Consider the following 24,537-nt stretch of genomic DNA (forward strand, 5'->3'; position numbering starts at 1 on the left):
TGAGCCACGAGGAAGCACCTCCTTCACCGTTAAAATGGCAAGCTATTTGTGTCGACCACTTACTACTGGTACTGGTGATCTCAGGAGGAACGGAGTATATTCAGCATTACCAGCAAGATGACACAATAAGCGAACTCAAGGTAAATAGAAGCACAGCTCGTCACGATGCGCCGACGCGTGCTTATCTCCCACACGCACTTTGCCCCGTGGACGCTTGTCCTTCGGTAGGAGAAAATCGTGTGATTTTGGTCACATCTCTCACTGCACAGGCCCCGTTTGTGGAAAGATTGCGCTTTTCATACACAGAGAAATAACAACTGGAACACTTGATAGTTTGCAGTCATCTACAACTATGATTACGTTTCGTGCGTCGTTTTTGTTTAAACAGCCAGCTAAGTATCGAGAAGTAAACGTCGTTAGTTCACTCTCGTCCTGTGTGTGTTGTTTTCGTGTGTCATTTGTGCTTGAGCAGCACGCGGCATGTTTCGATCTGCTTACCGCACTCAGCGTTACGTTTGCTGAGAACGTTTCGCCCTTGCGGCGAAACTGAGACAGTATTTTAAAGACGAAGGTGTTATACGCGTGAGATCACCATGGCTTCGCTCACGTTTGTCCATGACGAGTACAACATCATTAAATATGCTCTAATATATTGCAGAAGAAAAAAACGAGAGCAAAAATTAACGTAGTGCGGAATGAAACCAGTGAAGTCTTGCTCAGCAGTGCGTTACGCTAACCACTAAGCCACTCAGTTTATGTTCCTCAGCTTGCTAACGGCGAGCCATTTGCACGCTCCACGTACTGTTGGCTTTCCTCAGAGGTCAGTAACTTTAGTGTGTTTAAGTAATCAGCAGCGAGTGTACGAGCGAAGAGCGCGTTGGGCCCTCCTGCTCTAAAGGTAATCGAACCGTGCCACCTCGTTGATGCGAGCGCTCCTCCACGAGGCGCGGTCAAAGTGTGCATATATGTTCACTCACGTGGCCGGTCACTTTTTTAGGAATTGGGATGTTTTGTACCTCTTCTACTTCCTCGGAAAGTTGGTTTTGGAGTTACAGTGGTTAAAGAGAGCAAGAAGGTCACTTTCCTTTGGTACCGCGGCCAAGTTTACGAAACGAGCGTTGTCCTCGCACACGAAGTAAGAATTGTGATACTTTTTCGCACTCACATTGTGTATACTTGTGGGTTCTTTTCTTGCGTCTTTCTCTCTGTTTGAGCAGCGTGCTTCGAGCTTCAAGCTGCTGCAGTCGGTGCTCGTCCTGTATATGGTTATTTTGTGCGTGGTTTCTGCTTGAGGTGCGCGATTCAAGTTTAGAGCTGCTTGCCGTTCTTCACGTGGCATTGCGATTTGTTAGCATCTATTCGTCAGTACGGCGACATAATACACAAAAAAAGCTCAACTACTTCTGTGAAGGCATGTTTTACTTTCATGTTATACCGATACCTAAAAAGAGGAATCAGCTAAGTTTTTTTTTTACTTGTTTGGGTAGGGGCACTGCTTTTGCTCTGCTTAGGCTCTGGTGTGTTAATTTGCCCGGCTCGCTGACAAAACTTTGTGATGGTGTATCTTGTCGGTTTGTCTTGTTCGGCTCAGGGTCTTCCCGAGAGGCTATCCGGTTGGGGTGGACTACATGATCGGAAGCTACTTATGTTGATACGAGTTGGAAACCAACCGAATAGATTCGGATGGTTCTTTTCTGAACGTCTTCTCTTCAGTATGTTGTTGGCTTTAGGTGAAATGCATGATTTTGCAAAGTTTTTTCACCCCCGCCTGGGAGTCACTAAGGACAGTTTCGCAGTCTTCATTCAGGAGGCCGCGACGAGAGGGGAAGGGGCAGTTAGTTGGGTTTCTTCTTCGGTTTCTTTGTTATATTTGGCTATGAAGGTAGATGAGCTTTTTGGTTTTAATTTTGGCGTCTGCGACAAATGAAGTGAAGCGTCTAGTATCAGTGCATTCGGATTTATCGACAAATCATGGATCGGTTTCATTACTGCAGGTTCCGAAGATGGCATTGGCTATAGCTGTTATGCGACCTTTGCTATGGTTTGCGTGGACGTTCCGGACATGACTGCAACGCTTATGATTTCTGAGGTTTTCTTGGGCATTTGCATTTTGTGTCCAAATTGGTTGTGTTACTGGAAACCCAGTCAGTCAAGGATGTATTTTAACACGTTGTTCTTGTCAATACTTTCGAGCGGAATTATGCGTTGTGCGCCGGCGATTTTCGTGACCAAGCTGTGCAGTTTTAGTTGGAGGAGCACACCTGCGCTGGCTGACTTCTTGAGGCCGCGGTCAATCTTGAACTTTATTGGGATAGTGACGTTAACCTTGTTTCTTACCCTTGTTGATCAGTTCTGAAAGCTGACACGTACATGATTTGATTAATGGCTAAAAATTAAAAGAGTGCACAGGCTGGATCTCCCTTTCCTCTCTCCTCCTTTTTATTTTGCTTGTGATCTACTGAAGCTGACGTATGGCGTTGCTGACCTTTGTCGTTTGCTTGACGACGGTCTCTCAAATTTTTCCATTTGTTTTGATAGTCATGCTTGAGACATCATTCTTGCATACTTTTGGCTTTTCCGTTTCATCCGTTTTATGAATTTAATTTCTTCGGATTGCGTCATATTTGTTCGCAATCAGTTCCCATAAAAAACGAGAATACACTGTTAATCAAGCGTACGTACCAAATTACTGAATAACTTATATACACATTACACAGTGCGATTTCGTGTATAACACCTGCATGGCTGTTGGAATTTATTCAATATTGCTTGTGTGGTACTCTTCATTGCGTCTAAACAAGCAGTGCTTCTCTGTCTTTTTTTTCCTTCTATACTTGTAGTCCATAAATGGAATGTGTAGCAGTATAATAACATATGTAGATAAGACATTTCTTTGATGCCCAATACAACATGAATCTTGTGGAACACTAGCGAACCTCCATCGAGTAGACATTGCTCAAAGTCTGAAAGTCCGTACTGGAGCGGCTTCATGTACGCACATATGCAGCTTATAATTGGTTATTGCGAAACGTTTCGTTCATTTCCAGATTTACCCAGCAGGAATACAAAGACACGAACTAATTATAAGCACTGCTGCTGAAACGCATTCACAGATAAAAATAAAACACTGTGACTACTTACCACTCTTGTGAAACGTCCTATTCTGCGCGCTCGTTTTGTAGTCGTTATAAAGATTCCTTTCAAAATCTCTGTGCAAGTTTTTACTAAAGCAGCCTTGCAAAATTCGTTGCCTTAAAACTTAGTTTAGAAGTGACAGTCTTTCTAACATTAAATATTTTATTGGAAATTGCCTTTGAACCTCATTTACGGCGAAGGTGAAAGAGTGGCGAAGAGGCATAAACTGGCGCACCACACTCCGGAACTAGCATACGGTTCTGTCAAAAGTCACAAGGACAGCCAACATAAAGAAAGAACCAAGCTGTTGTAATGCCTCTGAGACGTAGTCTCACAGCAGAATCGCGAACCGCCGCCGGGCTATTTATTCTTCACAGCATCAGGCCACCTTCTCTTCTTCTTCGCCATTCGACCGGCATGCGAGCGCTTCATCTTTTCATCCTACCTCTCTCAGCCCGCACCCGCATTGAGTTGCATAGATCAAATAGGAGCAGTGGTGACTGTATTAGCAGGGCAGCTCTGCTGGCGTCTTTGTCCTACAACGTACTGAGGGACTTTCTTGGCGTATTACGCAAGTTGAAATTTCGCAGAGGCCTGCGCCCAAAGCTGAGACTTGCCTGTGAGCCAGAACGTTAGCTGATCTGTCTGCTTCTTGGTTCAAGAGAGAGAGAAAGAGAGAGCACGATGCTTTACCTCTGTGTATCATAAAAACTTTGTTAAATAGAGCTCCTCGAAAATGTCAAAAATGAAAATATATGAGACCTGTGAATGGGGTTTCTTAGTACAGGTGGCTGAGGGAGGCATCAAGCTGCGAAAAAAATGGGTAAAAAGCAGAAAACTAAATATTGGGAATCTTATACCCGGGTCATATGGGTGAGAAAAGGACATTACCTTTTCAATCCCTTATAATATAGTGCCACTGGATCAGTGCGAGGTCTCAAGAACAGAAAATGCTCCATCGGTGCTTTTCTGTACATATTCATCTACTAATTCTAATGGCGTACGCATCACGAAAGGCAAAGAGACGGGCACACACGCAGAGCGCCAATGAACTTGCAAATGATGAAGTTACTTGCGATCACACATGGTATTTATACAATTACAGTAGATAGATAAAAGACCTAAGGAATAACACGTAAACGTGCAACACACGGCACGCACGCATCATCAATATACACAAACCAAGCTCTACCCACCCACGTCAATGTGATTATACTTCAGATGCTTCTTTTTTTTTGGCGAACAAAGCTGAAGCAGTACTGCTCTCACAGGTTTCTTTCATCTTGTCTATTTGATGGGCTTCAACCATTTTGCACGTAGTTCTGTCTCGAAAGCTATTGAGAATTCGTGTGTTCCTAATCTCTAAGGCACAACCACAACCCGTTCAGCAAACGGCTAATTAAAAGGAACAGGTTTTTTTACACTTAATGTTTATATCTTGACCTCACCTTTCTTAAACTTTTCCCTTACTTATCCCTCGTGTGTGGCAGTAAACCGGGTGCAACCTTGTTAACCTACCTGCCTTTACTTCGTATTTTCTATCTCTCTTTATCTATCGCAATTGTATGCAAGAAAGAGAGGGAGAGATTATGTATGTGTGTGCGTGCGTACATGTAGTTATGTCGAGTGTTCAATCGCCCACCCTTCAGAAATGTGTCTGGCTATGTAAAAAAACAACCAAAAGCACTACGCTTTTCGTATTTTACAACAGATAGGTAAGTGCTGTAGAAGACCAGTAGCGACTGACAACTATCGCTTCGCTGAAGTGACTCCTCAACAAATTTCGCCTGTATTCCGATTGGGCTGCCCTATGTTCTCTTTCTATGCACGTTTTGTCTTTTGGCTGTTACAAAGAGAACTTGTTGCGCTTGTTCTGGAGTCGACAAATTCTACTAGCATTAGTAGAGCTAGTAGTTAGCCAAAAAAAGAAGGTACATTTTTATTTGGCACCCAATTCTCTAGAAGCCATTGAGTAGTGATCATGTAGACCACATCTTACGTGTGTTCTTGTGTTATCCTGAATGTAAATACAAGCAGTAGAAGTTACTCTTCAGATAAAGCCCCGACTCACGTCACTTGGAACATGTCGCAAAGAAATAGTGCCATTATTCAGCGCAAATTGGCAGAAAGGGTCATTGACCTATGTCAACACAATGAAAAGACACGTCTTTACGTAACAAAAAACACCGGGCCTGCGGAGAATTTTTTAGACACACTAAGCACTTTCTAAACACTCTTTAGGTGACTGCTACACGAACACTTTCCGGGTACCTACTACGCCATTATAATCATAATTTATGAGTAGTAGGCCAATATTCACTATCTTTCTTCGAAAAAGCGTGCTATCCGCTAAACACTTGCAAGGAATTGTGTGTCAATGGTTCATGCAGTGGCTGACGACGAAGAGGAATAATGGCTGCAGTGGGTATATCCCACAGTTAACAGTTATTCAAGAACAAGCTCTTGTAATAGGTTTGAGCATTGGACAACCCCCTCATTACGTTGTTCGCATTGTGTGACGCCTTGTTTTTTCTTTGCCGTTCTAAATGCTGTATTAGACATATTATCGCAATTCCTTTCCCGACATCAAGCCTGCCAGAGGCAAGTTTGTGAATAAGTTACAGGCACTGGCGTGGCTCAGTGATAGAATACTGAGATGGCACACAGCGGACCCAGGTTTGAATTCCCTTTTGTTCTCGGTGTTATTTACCATGTTTTTCTTTCTTATAGTGTGCGAAAGTAGTTACAGACACCGGTTGCGGCAGCCGCAGACAACTATGGCGCCGCGCGTGACCCGTGTTGTGATCTCATAACGAATTTCGCTGTAAAGAATCTAGCTGCGTAAGTTTACACTAAATATACATAAGCTTCAGAAAACGTCTGCCAACACTTATTGAAATCACATCGTGAAGCCTGATGCGAGACGTGTTCAAGCGGCAGTTCTTAGTTGTATGCTTCTCTTTTCTCCTTCATCTTTTGTGATCCCTTTCAAAAACTTCCTTGACTCTTCTTCAAAATCCTGCTGCTTCATTCCTTGCTTACAACGCTCCGTTGACGTTTAGTCTCACAATGTGTTCTCTATGACGCGTGCCATCATCTCTCAATGTATTCCTATCGGTTTCATTTCACTTGAGAGTGCTCTCGACTTTGGCCTCTCACTAGGAAGTGAGTTTGCAAGTGCATCCTGAATTTCAATGATGTGAAGGTCATGCGCGAAAATCGTGCACGCTTCAGGATTTACGAGGGACTTAATTCACTATACTTTCCTATTTGTATTCCGTATTTGTATTCCGTTCATGCGCAAAAATTGTGCATGCTTCAGGATTCACCAGGCACTTATTCACTATGCTTTCCTATTTGTATTCCGTTTTACAGATTAGCGCAACATGCACATGGCTGAAAATTTTGCCCAATCTGAATTGTTGTGAAAAGCTCGACTACACAACATCGTCCAGGGTTGCGAATGAGAAAAGCCATTCCCTGCAATAATGACCTCCTTTGAGACCAACAGTGCGCTACGCATTCATGTATCTGAAGAGCGAGCTGTTGGTAATTCACCTGAGCAGCAATGTTTTGTCGTAGCTATTTTGATTTTATGATTAACATAAGTTTGCAAAGACAGTACGTTTTTCTTCTCATTTACTGCGTGAACACACGGAAGCAGGCATCAAAAAAAGATTTCGTGAAGAAAATGGTAAAAAGTACAAACCTTTTTTTAAGTTTAATAAACAAGAATCAAAAAGGCTAGAAATACGTCCAAATCATGTAGGCCTATGTGATGATAGCTCGGCACAAGAACAAGTCAGAACACCAACACTACTCAATTTCACCGGCTGTTGCTTTCGTGTAAGGCAACACCACAGTCCCTACTTATGTTTTTGGAAGCAAAGATAGCAAGCTGTATGAAATTAAGGGTCATGAAAACGTCATCTAACTGCGTTTTAAACAGCGTTTGTCATCGTATGCACTCATAACACGGCTACGACAGAACACAACAGTCAGTCCACTTCATGTGTGAGGGGTGTTAACCGTTCTAAACTAAGTGCTGTTTTTCGTTCTATGCAGCAGGTGCAACGCGATGAGACTTGTGCAATTACTTCGGTAAGTATAATGTGTAGGTCTGCTTGTCATGGGCTTAGATTCTGACGTTGTAAACGTTTTCGCCGTGATTGGTTCGAGCTGCGTGCTACGAGACCTAATCACGGATACCATGACATGAAAAAAAGACGCGGTAGGCGCTTAAGAACGATCTATTGAGAACTTCGTAATTAAAAGGGTTTGTTTATATCTAAAGCACAAGGCCCCTTCAATTTTTACTTAGTCTAAAAAATCACAATAAGAGTGGTACAATCATTGCACTTAGTCTCGGAAGTCTCACTTACTTCCGTAGCGTTGCGCTTCAGCATTAAAACAGAGTATAGGAATAAAGCTGCGCATGCCACCTTTTTTCATGCTGCTTCAAAGCCCTAAAAACCACGAAAAAATTACCGATAGGGTAAATAGCTTCACTGTACAGTAACAAAGAGAGTACATGCTGCCTAACGATGAAGTAGTTTTTTTACGATGGAGCGCTAGATACGAACAGCCGGAACAACTTAACTTATATAACACAGATAGATCTACATTATCGCCAAGCGAACAATTGGCTGCCAGAGCTGCTCATTGTCGAGCACCGGATAACGTTGAGGAACATAAATGTGACATATTTCGTGATAAGCTCAAGAAAAAAACAAAAAAGTACACTCATGAAGTAATCATTGTGTATCATTAAAAACTTCGAGGAACTTATTTTATATTTTTTGTGATTTAGTATTGCTGATACATAAAATAGAATGAGGAAATACCCAGCTAATTAGTAACTTCATACCTTCACCAGAAAGCGAGGAAAATTATTTCAACCTCACTTCTTTTAATTTGGATGGCAGTGGCTCTTACCTGTTACTACAACTTTTTTCAAAGGCACAGCCCGAAACAGGTGTGTAAATAGAATGCACATGCAAGTCTGGTAATAGGTGAGTGGGTGTTTCAAGCCATCTTAGCAGTAGAAAATTTTTTGAATCCTGTCGTTCGGCTGCGCCCAAGCCTGCCACACCGGTTGATTGAATCGAACCAAGAGTCATCAGGAAATCGTATTACGGTATTACAAAAGAAACAAAGTGCAGCAGTGCTAGAGACGCTTTGAAAACACATTCTCTCCATGAAATATCAGGGCATCTGTCTGGGTGTAATGTAGTGCAAAAAACACTCAGAAATCAATCAAGACGGTGCCTGTTTTCTTACCATATACTTCTTTCTTATCTTTATCTAATTGCAACTTTTCTACTAAATTTTTTTGTATGTGTGCACGTTTAGCTTTAGCGCGCATTAGCGCGCAAACCAAATAAAAGGTTGTGCAGACGTCCTATGCAGTTTCATGGTGCTATTAAAATCTCTGGGGAAATTTCGTCTGCTGCGACTGTTGGCTTCTATCCTGAAAGTTGTTTTAGTGCCCCAATGTTTCTATGGTATAGAGCCTAATGTGCCCATTGCTTCCTCGTTTTGCACCTTATTATTGCTTTTCTTTCTCCGCCACGCTTGCGTCTCCCACTCAAGGCAGCTCTTGTTTTTGCGAGCCCACTGAGACCATTCGGAAACAGGCGGGTGCCGTCCCAGTGCGCCCCCCTCCTCCCTTTTGGTGGAGAAAGCCTCGAGCTACCATGCTTTCTATTACGCGAGCTACGCTGACCAAGCAGAGGCGCCTGAGAATGTATTAGTCCCCTTGCTGCTGACGTTCAGCGTGATTGATTACTGCTTACTGCTTTTGTAGTGTTGGAATAGGGCAACGCTGTAGGCGGAGCCACTAGCTTCTTTTGAATTCGCCAGCTTTGTTCAGCTGATTTCTTTATGCTCAATCTTTTAGAACCAGCAGTCAGCGGAGTAACATTTGCGTCTTTCATGATATGTCAAAGATGCAGTGACTCTGAAGCTGGACATTGGTGTTGGGCATTAACACGGCACTCGCATTCCAGTTTTACCTTCACATCTTAATTAAGTGTGTACTGTTTCGTTGTAAATATTATGATGTTTTTTAAACATTACTGGCGTTATCTCATTATTCAATCAAGAAAGCAAAAGAGCAGAACAGCCTCTAAAAGTAGACTCACAAACATCATATTGCCGCGCTGATGTGAAAACCATAAATACTAATGAATATTCAAGCTTAAATACAACGTTTTTTTCTGCATACAATATTTCCTGAGTTTAGCTTTCACGTTGCAATATGCAGGCCAAAGCAAATTATTCATATAGAATAACACCCCCTTACACTGCAAATATTTGCATCTCACGAACATGTGCCTTCATTTACCGAATAAATATTAAACATTTATTTAAGGTCTTGTCTTACGTTTAAGAAGTATATTTGGTATAAATGAATATGTAGGTTCAGCTAAAATTCAGTTGCACGCAAATAATGGCTGTGTCTGCATCTCGTTGTGAAATAAAAAAACTTTGGGCTCCTAAACTACACCTCCTCAGTTTCCAGCAGAAATAGTGTGCGGATGTAAACACCCTGAAATAGACCTAAACAGAAAAACCTATTCTTGAAGGAAGTTGTAGGGCGCTGCTCCTTCTAGAGTTCGTTTGCGTAAAAAAATTTTCCCAAAAGGCCTCCAGTGGTCTGTTTCCTTGACAAAGTGCTGGTATGAACAAACTGCAAACAGGACTCACGATAAACTGCGAATTAAATTTTCAAAAGCACAGCAGAGGAGTCTGGACGATGGAACAACTCCAAGGAATTTGGAGGTTCGCCGAAATGCAATGCTTCCGCAAAAAAAAAAAAGAATGGGCCGTGGTAAACGGGGTATGCCAGACACATGATAAAGCATCACTTTCGATTATGGGTATGTAGATAGCTTTCCTAGTCTAAGCAATGAATGCGGATGATTTGAAGATGTGCCTCAGTCAGTAAAAAATGTTACACCAAAGGTAATACAAATAATTAGCTGCGTGATACCAGAAAAGTTTATCAGTGGAGAGAATACACAGAACACTACAAAACAGTAAAAGTTGTCAAAAAACAGCTTGTGTTCTCGGGTGAGCAAAAGTTCACTTTTAGTCGGTGGGATTTTAGATCAGATAGTGAAAAATATGATACTAAAAAGTAGCTAAGACCATTTTTTATTTAACTAGAACACACCAGAAGAGTGTGCCAGCCTGTGCCAGCACTAAACTGATTAGGGTATCTAAGCCTTATTAAATCTCACTATCGAAAACAATAAACTTCTTATGTCGGTGGAGGATGTCTGAACTAACACTCTACGCACGTGTCCAAATACGAGATAAATTCTTGGTGTTTGTTGCAAGAGGAAAATAATAGATCCATGAGGTCTGTGAGCATTTTTTCGAGCAAAGATACAGAAAGCGAAAAAGTTTGAGAATGCTTCAAAAGCACTTCTTTTTTTTCGTTGAATTAGATAGCTTTAGCGAATAATGTTGGTGCAGTAACAGTGGTGATATCAGATGTTGCCATCATTGGTTAATCACTCGAAATTAGAAGTGTACACATCATGACACATCGAGATGTCGTCTTCAATTGGGATGTTGGAATTAGGCCACAGGCTGTTATCGTCAAGACACTTCTGGGTCCATGGCCAACTAGGGCTTTACAAACGTACGCTTTAAAAGCGTTGAACCGTTTTTTACAAGACAGCGGAATTGCTGGCAAGTACTAAAAAAATAACTTTCATTTATGTTTCACGCCATACTTATTGTGTGCAGTAATATTAGACATATATCATGTGTGTGTGCTGAAGTGCAGGACGTGTCGACTGTTATGTACACACAAGCGAAAACATCTCCACAAGGACCAGACGTGTGGCCTGCTATTATGTTTCGGTTGGATCGAATGTCAACAAGGGACATTATCAGAAACTTTATTCGTTGACTTTCGAACATTTTTTGATTACTTTGTTGGTGTTTGCCTTGTGCGTATGAGCGTATTTTTGCATATGTGTGTTCAGGTGTTCTACTTTTCATGCTCTGCTTTTGATGTTTTTTTTGAGATATGTGACGAGTTTCACTCAAATGTAAGGAGTAGCCAGCGCCGTACTTGTGCGCTATCATCTCCTTATATGTCATATAAATATATCCTTACATCTCCTTATATCTCATATCAAGATAGATAGAAAGATAGATAGATAGATAGAGAGATAGATAGATAGATAGATAGATATATAGATAGAGAGATAGATATATAGATAGATAGATAGATAGATAGATAGATAGATAGATAGATAGATAGATAGATAGATAGATAGATAGATAGATAGATAGATAGATAGATAGATAGATAGATAGATAGATAGCAGAACGGCTTTGAGCGCACCATGAAGCGCTCAATATACCTCAATGTAGCATTGGCGCGCTCCACGGTGGGCAGAGCGACGCTACGTTGGCAAAACGCGAGCATTCCATAGTCTGATGCCAGGCGCAGCCAGCGTCCGTCGGCCCGGCCCGACGGCAACCGGCACGAAATGCAACATGCTGTATTTTGTGCCGATGCGTTACGCAGACAACACTGCGTTTACCTCTTTTCATGACAGAGGGACGCCGGACGCGTTGAAACGCACATGCGTTGCGTTAAAGCACCGGAGCGCGGCGTGCGCCTGCGAGTATATCGCAGGACCGGCGTCTTGCGTGGCAACGCCGGCGTGACGCAACTAAATGAACGCCGGCGAGCATGCGCACAGCGTCACGTCGAAATGTGTGGGCGCCTTGACTGTGGCATGTAGTTATGTTCTCTATTACATGCATCTCATGATTACCATGTTCGCACCAGTATCATACCTTCGTCATCAATTCACATCCCGTAATACCAAATTTGGTATAAGTGAAGCTAGCGAAACGGCCGTGAGCGCATCAAGAGCGTGGCATGTAGTCATCTAGTTACATGACACGCATGTCATTATTTAAATGTTACGGGGTTTCACTTGTGTTCGCCATGCACTTATGTCATACCACATCAGTTTTGCAACATGCCATGAGAACCCAACCACCACAAGAGCTGAAGGGCCATGAAGTGTATATTAAGACATTCATGACATGTGTGTGTCATAATTTTCATTATATGACTAGTAAGATATGTTCTATATGCAGTCATGTTATGCCATACCATGTTGGGCAATGATACCATTATCGAAACGGCGAGGAGAGGGAAAAGTCTTAGGCGGCTAGATAGATAGATACGCTCAAGCTCGCCGAAGTTAGCAAAAAAATGCTTGGCATTTAAAGCAGAGATCAGTTGTGTTCCCTAGGCATAGACAGGAAGGAAATCGAGAATTGCTGGTACTGTCACCGGCAACTTTGTTGCCCTTGGGAAGAGTCTTTCCTATGCAAGAAACTATCCCCATTAAAACGCTTTTGTTTTCTGAATTAGTGCGAAAAGTAACCCATACTTTGTCTACATTTCTCTGCACTTTCAGCATGAGGTACGAAAAACTTAAGTATCTCATACCTCTTCCTCGAACTGTGTTTTTACCGGTTATCTCAATATGCATATGATGAATAACGTACTTCACTTTCATTTGCTCTTGCCCGTGTTGTGCTTAAGCGCAGTAGAATTCTGCCTTTTCTCTATCTTATTGCTATCTAACTAGCATCTTCTGCTAGTTATGTCATTTTATGTACGTATATTGTTTTGCTTAAACGCAAATTGTATTCTTTTAGTGGCGCATGTTTCATTTTTTATGCGGTTCAATTGTTGACCATCTATCGGTGTCTTTATCTGTTGTTCGAACTCAGCGCCCTTTACGTGAGAACTGCTCCATGTGGTGTTGTTGGCAACGTTTCTGAGGAACTCACTAACACTGTTGCAGTTTATGTAGTTGCCTAGTTAGCACATGTAGGCTCCACCAATAAAGTTGTATTTCCAATCAACAAAAAGTAAGGCTTCTGGCGTGTGGGAAAAACAGGATAAACATTAGCTGTCTTACTATGAAGGTACATTTCATAATGCCATCATTTAGACGCAATATAGACGGGGTAAAATTACGTGCAATGAGAACATTTCATGCTTGTGCTGCATATTCTGTATGATGAGTATGCGCCATACCAAAATATTGAGACCGTTGAAACATGTACAGATTTTGCAAAATGATGCGGCGTACTCGGCCGCAAGGTGTTTAGCCAGCAATAAAAATTACATGGTGCACTGCGTGATATGCTTAGAAGTAGCTAACATACACCTAGGTTATCATGAATTTAGTTTTTTTGCTTAGAATATTTTATATACGAACATCTGGTTTTGTTACTTCTACCTCGCCGGCAACATAAAGCTTTATTCTCGTGAAGTCACTTGTGTATTATAATTTTTAAAGACGATAGTCTTTCTTGGGAGCCTTCAACGCAAAAATTTTGGTCTGTCTGTCTGTTTGTCTGTCTGTACATTTGTCTGTTTGTCCTCAGTAATGATCCTCTTTATAACACCAAAGTGACCAAACGATACCTCAAACGGCCAACCCCATCCGCAGCATCCACCAATATTGCTCAAGTTTCAGCGTTCATGCTTGTACGATTGTCAATTAAAAAGCGATTATTGCGCATATCTGAGGCACCATAACAACACGTCGATGTTTTGTGTGTGTGCCTTCATACTGGAGAAGGAACACACAATTATGTCTAAGGGCCGTAGCGTTTATCACGCTGCACTGAGTGCGCAACGCGATGCTCAAAAAGGCAAGCTTTTCCAACGCTTTGCTAAGATAACACGGTGGTGGCACCTGCCCGTCCCTTTGCGTTCTACTCCTTGATGCCTCGGAGACAGGCACGCATCTTTCTCCGCGGGCACGCACGCCTTCCCCTTCGTTTTCGAACACAACTGCCAGATGACGCTCGTGTCTAACGCGCCTCGATGCGCGCGTTCACATTTCCTGCACAGATTGAGACTCTAACGCAGCGCTTCCAAAGTACGAGTGTGTGAAAACTTTATTGAACATGTCCGGCGTAATTGAGCGGGGTGGGGCTACAAGCAGCCCGGCCTAGGACGGTCTCGAGTCCTTGGATCCGGGCGGCATCCTGGGCTTGCCGGACGGCCCACAGATGATCGGCAAGGTCGTGGCTGAGCAGAGCCGCCTCCCATCGCGCCTCGCGGTTCGAGACCGCCATGTCTACCGGGTTCGTAGGGGACTGCTGCGCATTACCGGTACACTTCCACAGCATTTGCTGCAGCGTCGCTCTGGCTCGGCAGGCCTTACACGCGTCGGACGTATAAATGCCTGGGTAGCAGAGGCGAAGGATCACCGGATTCGGGTACGTGTGTGTCTGTAGTTGTCTCCAGAAAACCTGCTGTTTCTTGTTTAGTTTGGCGTTGGGTGGTGGATATTTGCATCTGTTCAGTCTGTAGTGTTGCGTGATGTCTCTGAAAGTGGTCATGCGATCCCCCACGTCCATTTCCGCATCGCTGTCGAAGTATGCGAGACATCGGGACTGTCGGGACTGTCCAAAATACAAATCACCATTTTTTTCACGCAGAACATCAAATAAACGTTTTGTTCACTTTCTCCACACACAAGACTATCGTTTTTCGAAGAAATTTGCAGTGAGACATGCAGCTACGAACCAAATTTTTTAAACAAACATGTCGGTAGATGTGTGGCTGTAATGATCTGCGAACAAAAGGGAAAGTGAGATAAGAATCATTGGGTTGAACTCACTTTCGCCATTGCTACCTGTGTTTACACAAGCGAAAGATGTGTTTCTTATCCCGTGTCACGCATGAGAACTCTTGAAAAACGATAACACAAAACAATATATGCGCTGGCTAAACTTTCTTTTCAAGAGTCACTCAGTGATGGCCCTAAATCTAATCTCATTTTAGGCAATATTGCGTAAGGTTAAGCATACTTCATAAGGAGACTACTGTCTTTCTCATTATTACAAACTCTTTTTAGTGCGCGGTAAATATTATGTTTTTTTATTGTGAAAAAAGTTCTGCAAAGGTTTACGGCAGGCCGAACTAGGAAAATTATCTAAATAATTGATATTCGATATCTTTTTGCAGTGGTAATCTCAATGCAATTTTTTGGTTGGCCCACTCATTTAGCAAAGACAGCCGTGAAATTGCATTTTCATGAGGGCACTTTAGCCGTGCATATTCATTCGCTGCGCTGTGGCAATCAGTCCCATAGAAATAAAATAGGCATCGCGGCCAGAAAAAAATCAAAATCTAATAAGGCTTTTTTAGCAGCCACAACAAATGTGTTAAAGTAACCGTAAAAATGGTACTGTTCACTGTGACCTTGTTGTGTTGTTAGCTGCCCTACGACACATCTCAAGAAATTCACTTTTTTGAGGGCGAAGCTCCTTAGGCCGAGCGGCGGTCCCTCCTCCGCATGTACGTGTGTACCTTTGTAGCCACCTCTAGTTCATGACTTGCTCAATAGATGGCGTTGTGTGTTTTTGTCCTTGAAAATACACTAATTAGATGTCGCTAGTGGTTTTCGCAGCATATACACGGAGTGAACGATAATGATTTGGGCGAAGCATCGATCCGTCCACCCGTGTGTCCAACCATCCGTGTTTCCTTCCAATCACCCGTCCGTCCATCCGTCTGGACGCACAGACGGATGGACACAGGGATGAAAAGACGGACGCTTCGCCATGCTCACCGCCATTCACTTTGTGGATTTGCTGTATTTTTTAGTAGTGAACCTGCATTACCTTTATTTTCATAGATCATTTATAAGCCAGATAACAACAGATCGAGAGACTATTATTTCCGAGACTCATAAAATAAAGGTTTTTCAACACTCTAGCCACTTCGCGTTGCTCTAACGAAATTTTGTATATCACATAATTACGTAAAACATAACAGTTATCTTGGTATTGAAAAGGTGCGTCTTTCCACTGCCCAATGAAGCTCTCACTCAACTCCCATGTTAAAGCCAGCATTTCCAGTGCCGCATTTACTGACCTATATTACTCACAACACTCTCTAATGAATGCCAACAAGCTGTATTTTAAATGTGGATCCCACTCAACAACACCGCCCAGTGCGACGTTTCGGCATCGATGACTGAAAGGAAAAAGATGTGACAGATTGTTAAATGACGCGAAGTGACGAAGCTTTCTCCAATACTCGCTTCCTCAATTTTCTCCTTTTCTTTTCTCTTCTTGTCGTTGTACTCATTCATCAGCCCAGGAGAATTATTGCAACCCACGCCGTGCAAATTGGCCCACGGGAAGCTGGACAAGGTAATTGAGATCGCCAAATAGCCTGCGGGTGGAGCAGAAGATGAAGATAAGAATGGCAAGTGCATGAGCATGTTCATAATGATGACGTTTTGCTTTCCACTCTCTATGGAATAACAGTCTCCTTAAACAGCTTCGCGATCAGAAAAAAAAACGTGTTTCTAGCTTGACTGTTGTCATTACGGCAGACGTTTGAGTAAGGAAGGTTTCAGATGCGAATGCTCTAGAAGCCATACTCTGATTCTAGAGCCTGAATACCTGGAACACGAATGCAATGAGCTATAGGTCAAAGAAAATCATTGTTTCAATTGTAAAAAAAACTGAAACCAAAAATGTACGCATACATTTCAAGTGAATCAGGATGAGTGGGCGAAGCTCTCGGTATTGTATGGGTGAGTAAAAAATATGTTGCCCGAGCATTGCCCTATAAAATGTAAATTTAGTCACAAAGCTACAGAGTGACCTAAGGGTCGGTGACAGAGCCTGGCCCTAAAATCCCTATGTCTACTTTGAAGTTCTCGGCTAGTATAAAGGGTGTGTGCATCTTGGTGATTTTGTTCTGTTATATTATTCTGTTGGCAAACGTTTCTTGCGCCTCATATTAGTCTACTGGAGAACCCTTTTGTGCCTCACATCCACGCATGTCCCCTGATGGTAACTGCCAGCACGGAAGGACAAGGCTTGGTCCTAATGTGCATCGTTCCTAAGAAACCTCTGGGACGCGCGCCTGCATCGCCTGGCTCTAGTATCTATGCGCTGCCCCGGCAAAAATTGTGGCTGATTAACACAATACGACGGGCGTTGTTTCTTTATTCTAGGACAGCGTTGAATAACATTAACATTCTGCGAGTAGGTGATCTTATCTTAAACTCCGCGTCCGATCAATCACGATCCTTTAGCTCTCACACCACTCTGCCCGATTCTGCTCTCACCATTAAACACTGCAGCTACGACAAGTATATATGGCCACATGCGTTGATCAGTGATCATGGGCGTTAGTCATCAAGATGGTGATGTATCAGGCAGATTCAACGTGGATTGATCCACGTTCAACGGTGATATAGCTGTCAAACACCAAAAGACGTTCCGCAAGCTTTCTTATACAATTGTGCAGTGACCATTTAAATACTTCAGTAATGACACCATATATTTTCTTTCTTTACCATTTCCTTTGCTAGAAATACTTTTCCAGACCAAAAGTGAAAACAGGCAAGGAAAGTCAGTCAGTCACCGAAATGAAGTCGGTCGATAGTCAACGCTCCTGTCTTTGGTCTTTTTTTGTGTGGTGTGTAATTATGTTCACGCTATAAAAATACCTCTAAAAATATGAACCAATTAACCCCCCCCCCCAAAAAAAATGCTGCTTTACTGATTCCTGTGACCAAGAATTTTATACCATGATCTTTTTTTTTAATTTACACACAGATGATATATATTTACGAGGATTTACAGTAATGTCATATACGGCAATGTGCTTTGAGAAGGTCCTTTTTAGAGCCGACTTTACGAACGTGTTCAGTTAATCTGGCAAACACGCTTCGGGCCTTCGGCACAATCTCAAGCGTATCCCAAAAGAAGCTTTTGTGGAGTCGTTTTGTGCCATCTACCTGGAGAGGTAAAGTAACGTGAACTCTTATCCACCCAGGCTTTTGGCTCGGGATTCTGCCCAAATCTATCAGTTTAACTTTTAAAACACGTCTAGTCAGTTTACTGTTTGCTGAACTACTTGAGAAAAAGTAAACAAAGATTCGCAGTGAATAATAAACACGCGTCCTCATGTTCAGCTGTGTTGTAGATTTGTGGCTAAACACACTCCGGGTGTGCCTGTGTGAATTTTTGGTCACGTTATGCAGCCTTCACTACACCAAAGCAGTAAAGCATTGTACTTGGTTCCTGAGACCCAGGCTACTGGTTTCTTTTTCTTAATGGCTCGCACTTAGTGACGAGGAGTTCAATTGCGTGAGCAGGCTGTTAGAGGCTGCCTCTTGAATAAGCCATAGTATGAAGAGGCAAAATACAGTTATTTGTGCTGTACCAAAAAGTTCCTGTCACTTTCTTCAGGAACAACGCAAAAATACGCTTGTTTCAATTTCTTATAATTAATATAGGTAAGGTTGCAAAACTTTATCTAGGCTAGAATAATGTCACTTTTTTAGCAACTCTACAAAAATGTATCACAATAACTTTATATTTACAATTCTACCATATATTCACAATTTTTAAAATAGTATATTTGCGAAATCTTCACAAGTTTTTCCTCACGCGCTGAGATTATTAAAAAAACTGCTATACTTATTATCGTATGCCCTTACATCCGAGTGTAGACCCCTAGGATGGACATGAAGCACACTGTTTTGACCTCACAAACTCTTGCCTTCTATCGGCATTCTGTTTGCTATAGGTGCATTAGTCTCTACAGCGCTACATCCATCGGAAGTACTTGGAGCCCATTATTCACATTACCTTCTAAGCATCGTTGTTGGTTTACGGCCAGCATTTGTTTGCACACCCGAAAGCTAAACTCTGAACAAAACGGTGCTCTAAGGCCCACCGATGTGATTCAAACAGCCATAAATAGTTACCCAACCAAACTTACTTTTGCGCAACCACGTTCAAAGTTAGCATCAGGGAAACAATGGCGTCAGGGATGGACCACTGCTCTTTCTAAATACAGTCCTAACAACACGCAAATGTTGTGTATTCCAAATAAGGTGCACTCATGCGCTTGTAGCTTTTTGGCTCTAAATGACATGGTGATTTCGTCCCAGCCAGCCAGAAACACTTTCAACCACTGGTCGTACTCTCCATTCTTGTCAATTTCCGTTAAACTGCGTGTCTGCTTTTCTCACAACAGCGCTACACGTGCATTGTTTTCTTAGCAGTAAAGATATCTCACTCAAATCAAGCCAGAGCATTGTGAGGTTTCCTTCAGCCGCTTTTGTTGTTCTTGCAACAGGTACGAAATATTCTGTTTCTTATTGTCGAGATTTCTTTACGTATACTGTTTATTAGTACGATGACTGAAAGTCAGACAGAATTGTGAATACGTAATCTGTCCATTAAAGAGTCACAAAGGAAACTCGTGAATATCGGTAACCGAAACTCAAATCTTAACACTCGGAAAACGTCAAGTCCCTGATACTTCAAAGAAACTTTCAGAAAAGGATGAAGTTTTATGGTAAGAAACAGCAGAACACTATTGTTCGTGTTGGAATGTAGTACGACACCAGGAATGACAGGAGACCGGAAAATACATTACGGATAAAAGAAGGGCAAATGCACATTTTGATAGCACAATGGCACTGCCTAAGAATTTAATTACCTGACAATTCACAATATAAAGATACTTAAGACACTGTTCCTTTTTTTTCCAGGGAGAAACACTTGATTATATGTAAACAACTCAACGAGCCTGCTGGCCTTGAAAACGAATATTCATCCATGATTCATAATAACGTTGTAATTCACGCAATTTCATGAACACTAGTGAAATGTAATGCGAAACTTTTGTTACAGGAAAACAGTGCCCGCGTCGGTACGTACATCAAATCATCTGAAGTCATGTCGTAATCAAACACGAATGCGTTGAAGATGAACAATAGACATAATTATTTTCCTTATTCTAAAGATTTTATTTTTAAGATCCTTCAAGGTAAAGAGAGAAATGGACTTCAAATAACACACAATACTTACAAGAGTACTTACACGTGATACTTATAATATATTACGAATCAAACAGAGCTCCAAATTTGATTCGGAACCTAAAATATTTGCATTCTACTATTGCTAATCTGTGGGGAAAAACTTGGGTGTGCCTGTGCTGCCTATTTATTCAGTATTAAGTTGTCCTGTGGAGAATCAACAGGCACCACAATTTCCGCTTGGATGCCCTCACGCGTATGTCACTGGAATTTCGCGCGTTCCTGTACAGCGGCACTGGCCCCATTCCAGACGGGCACTCTTTTATCTCAGAGAAGGGAGCAGGTGTGCTATCCCGGTGAGGCGTCATTGTGCAGGGCACAGCGGTCGTTGTTTATTCAAATCAGGGACAACGAGTGACAAACGCGCGTGCGCTTTGCTAGGGAACACGTCGGCGGCTAGAGGGCAAGCGGCATTGTGAACTATCTGAGTGGTAATTAGGACGCTTGCTAGTCTTGTTGTCTGCCCGTGTTAACTATTGCGAAAAACAAGAATAAAAATTGGCTCCGTCTAGGCTATCACGAAAGCAAACATTCCCATGCATTCTCTTTCCTCGGGCCACATAGTTTGGTTCGTGCATGGTCCGGTGATTTCTGGCTGAAATGCATGAGTACAAGGTTAGATAATAACACCCGTGTAGTGTAATTGGAATTTGAAAGGTCGCTCACTAATTACCTTTGATTGAGATCCACAGGGTGACAAACATTTTGTGATGAATTCCATAAACGCTATCCTCATACGGATGTCAGGACTTCATTATGCAGATCGTAAATCTGAACGCACTGAGGAATATATCATATATTGCCAATTCTGAAAACCGTTCAGTTGATTTATTCATTAGCGTTGTGCTGTGGATTTATGCATCACTAAAGTTTCAGATTTCCGCTATGTAACAAACATGAAAGGAAAACTTGACACAAGTAAACAGTTTCTGTGACACTATGAAAAGAAAAACGAAAACGCCAAAAAACAGTTCTTGGCTTGTTTGCTCTACTTATTGAACAGCAATAAAGTATGTTCATATAATATGCGTGTCATTATTATTGACCGCAAAGCTACAAAAGCCACGTTAAACTTTGACTAGCACCGCTCTTTCGGGTATAGGGCAAGAAAACTGTCGTTTTGTGATTTTTTTTTCAAGATAAAGAATATTTGCGTCATGAAAGAATATTCTCTCAGTGAAGCTAGTATTGCGCGCTACTCTTCTTTACCATGCTTTTACAAAGCCTTCACAGGTGGCTATGTGTTGAGAAGCAAAAGCACCATGTGATGCCGTTATTTGTCACAAGGTCTTCTAAAAACACATTAAACCTGTGCTCCCTCAGCTCACGGTTTGAAAAAAAAAATGCTGCAGAACAGCCTTGACAGTTGGCTATGCATCCTTTTCAAACAGGCAATGCATCCTTTTCTGACACATACTGATGCTGCCCATGTTTGTACAAAAAATTTTATACATAATACGGTGCAAAAAATAGTTCTCAAAGTCGACTCATATGAGGCGAATCAGAAAGCATACATCACTTACTGCCTGCAAATTATTCCCAAGAAAAAAAATTCTACAAGACAACATGGTATGCCACCATTTGCCAAATTTGTCATTTCTCCCGTCTTCCCCTGGTGTTTCCAGACTTCTTTGTTGTCTTGTTGAAACTTTTTCCCCTCTTGGCAATGCTTTAGTTTTGAACTCGTCGCTGTCCTGAGATACCATCAGTCATCCTGCTTGACACTGTCAGTTACTTTACTTTGTCGGTGATGATTTGCAAATCATTGACCCTTAAATCTTTATTTTGACATCTTCTGAAAATACCTTGAAAAAGTTCTAGGTCCTCAATATCTGCTAGATCCTGTATGTTTTGGCATCTCTTCGCACCCATGCTTTGGCAGTCGGGAAGTTAATGCCAGTTGAGTCGCTTTCGAGGTCTTGGACCTGTCGGTGTCGCAAATGAGGACCAATTAGGGTGGATGTCTCCCTGTTTCTTTGATCAACCAACTTCACTCGCTTGAGAACTCGGTCGTTGACTGCAGCACAGAGCGCGAATACCTCTCGGATGGGGGAGCCACTTGGTGCATGGTGTTGAAAGCGCACTGATCTGCAACTAAACCTTGCATGAAACGAATTATACGTACTAACGATGTCTACATTTTTTTTCACAACCATGTCACGGAAGTTACTCATGCAATATTTTGGAGCGCAACTCTTGAGCACCCGTTCCTAAGTTGACCTGTATCATCATTGGCATCCGCATCGACGTAACAGGGAGACATATAAAGCAGTGAATTGTATCCTCTTCCCTTTGCGCCAAACCAAGTACAAAGTGCATTTTCTTTAGTTGTCAGGTAGTTTAAGAAACTCAAAAAAACTTGAAAAATTAATGTAGAAAATCGGATGCAGCTTCTAATAAGATTTTCACCCCTGACCTCTGAGTGGCAGCTGAGAATAACACCACAGAGCTATTCTGATGCTTGAAGCGTATTCACAAAAAGACTCTATAGAGGCGTCATGTCGAGAAAGGAATGACGTTAACATGTGTAATATAACGTGGTAGAAAAGTAAAATAACAAACTTGGCGTGACACGACTCTGATGCCCCAAGGAGTTTATGGCCTAAAACTGTTCACTCATTTCAAAGTCTTCAGGCATAATTACTCATCATGAGCCACATGTAGCTTCAACAAAGTACCCATAAGGCCTTGCTTATCTGTAGTGGGCACGTCACCTTTCCGCAGGCAGATGAGTTATGGTGTAGTGGGCGGTCTCGAAATTCACCAAAGTGCTTGGGACATTGTGAATGCCTTGCAGGTGTTCCTGTATCAATAGCCCGAAGAGAGTCTCGAAGGAGCTCCCAAAAAACCACTCTTCCAGGTTTTGTGGGGAACATAAAGTTTCGCTTGTTCTGCGAATGCCTGCCATCACTGTCGGAATTCATCTTGGTTCCCGACGCCTGTACTGCACGAAGTGGTGCACGTATCACTCCGTCGCGGGCAGTATGTGTCGCAATATGTCACAAATATTACATTGTTACGACTGCGAGACGCCAAAACTTTGAACACCGTCGGTGTTGCCCTAACACAAAACTGTGCTCAAAATCCTCAATAAACGTCGGTGATTTTCTTTTTCGTGATACGGGACTAGGATGATGTGCTGTTTACACTGCGTATTACGCCTCTTGGCTTAAGTGAAAAGCCTGTGTACTACATAATGTACTGAAGAGAATTCAGATCTGATGACGCGAAGACATGCAGAACTTTCAGTAAGAATACTTTCCAGAGAGTACGATGTCCAAAAACGCTCGAGAGACTCAATGAAGAGTAGTACTTCACAGCAGATCTTTAATAGCCGAGCTTGAGCTTGAATTGTGTTCACTGTGTTCCCTGCGTAGTGAACCAGGTACGCCCTACAGAAATTAACAAGGCTAGTAAACACCTCTGGTCCATTAAAAAGGCAGAAGCTCTCTGCAGGCTAATGCAGGCTAGTGCAGCACAGCTTGAATTGTGTTTGCACCGCTAAACACAACCTATTCAATATCTCAAAATGCCAAACGCTAATCACTCATGAACACATGTGCACATTCTTGAAGGATAGTGGTCGGCGTCTCTCGGTTAAATACCACTCTGTGCTTGGTCTCATATTAGAGAAAAAATTGGAAACAAGTAACCAGAATGAGAACAGTGCGAATAAAGTGGATGTGCTGAGAGAACCTTCCATTTTTCTTCCTTGAATGCAGCAGGAAAGAGCTGCTGCCAGCCTAGACAAAAACAAATGATTCCCTCTTCACGGTTGCACGTACCGTTCGCAAGTAGTGTGAGCAGGCATCACTATGTGGCACGTATCCGTCCTATAAGACAGATTCCTCATCCTCACCTTCTTCCAGGCGAGGACGGGGCTGTTCTGACGAAGTTCAGTCGTGGCGTGAACCAATCTTTGCGGTCAAGCCACTGGCCTGAAAGGAAGGAAATCAAACAAAAGCAAATGTTCAAACAGGCACGCACAGTCGCAGTGTTGGTGAGTGTTCACCACGGTTATTTAATGGTCATGTTCGAACGCGGCACTCTCCTGAGCATTTCACCTTCTATAATCTTATCACCACCATACCTTCAGGAATCCCACAAAAAAGGGGGTGCGGTTGAAACAAATGCCCATAAAAGCAAACCATGAGTTAGATTCGTGTGTAAAGAAGCGCTCGTGATAAATGAAACAGGTGAAAAAGAGACACACGTGAGAGAAATAAAGGGCGAGAAATTTAGGGGGTAGATGCGAAAAAAAATTGAGCGTCTGCTCCCGTGGGACCATGCGGCATAGCAAGAAACGATACCAATGGTGTTCAGTCTGCTTCTTGTTCCTCCTTACTTTGTTTTCTTCATGTCGTTTCTCTACGTTACTAGTTCATGTCTATTTTTTTATCCTTCGCGAGTTCATATCTCAGACACGTAGCCAGCCGTATGCTCCGATCACTCGTTTCCTCAAAAAACTGCTACG

Source organism: Rhipicephalus microplus, chromosome 4 (genome assembly GCF_043290135.1).
Source record: "Rhipicephalus microplus isolate Deutch F79 chromosome 4, USDA_Rmic, whole genome shotgun sequence".
NCBI lineage: Eukaryota > Metazoa > Arthropoda > Arachnida > Ixodida > Ixodidae > Rhipicephalus > Rhipicephalus microplus.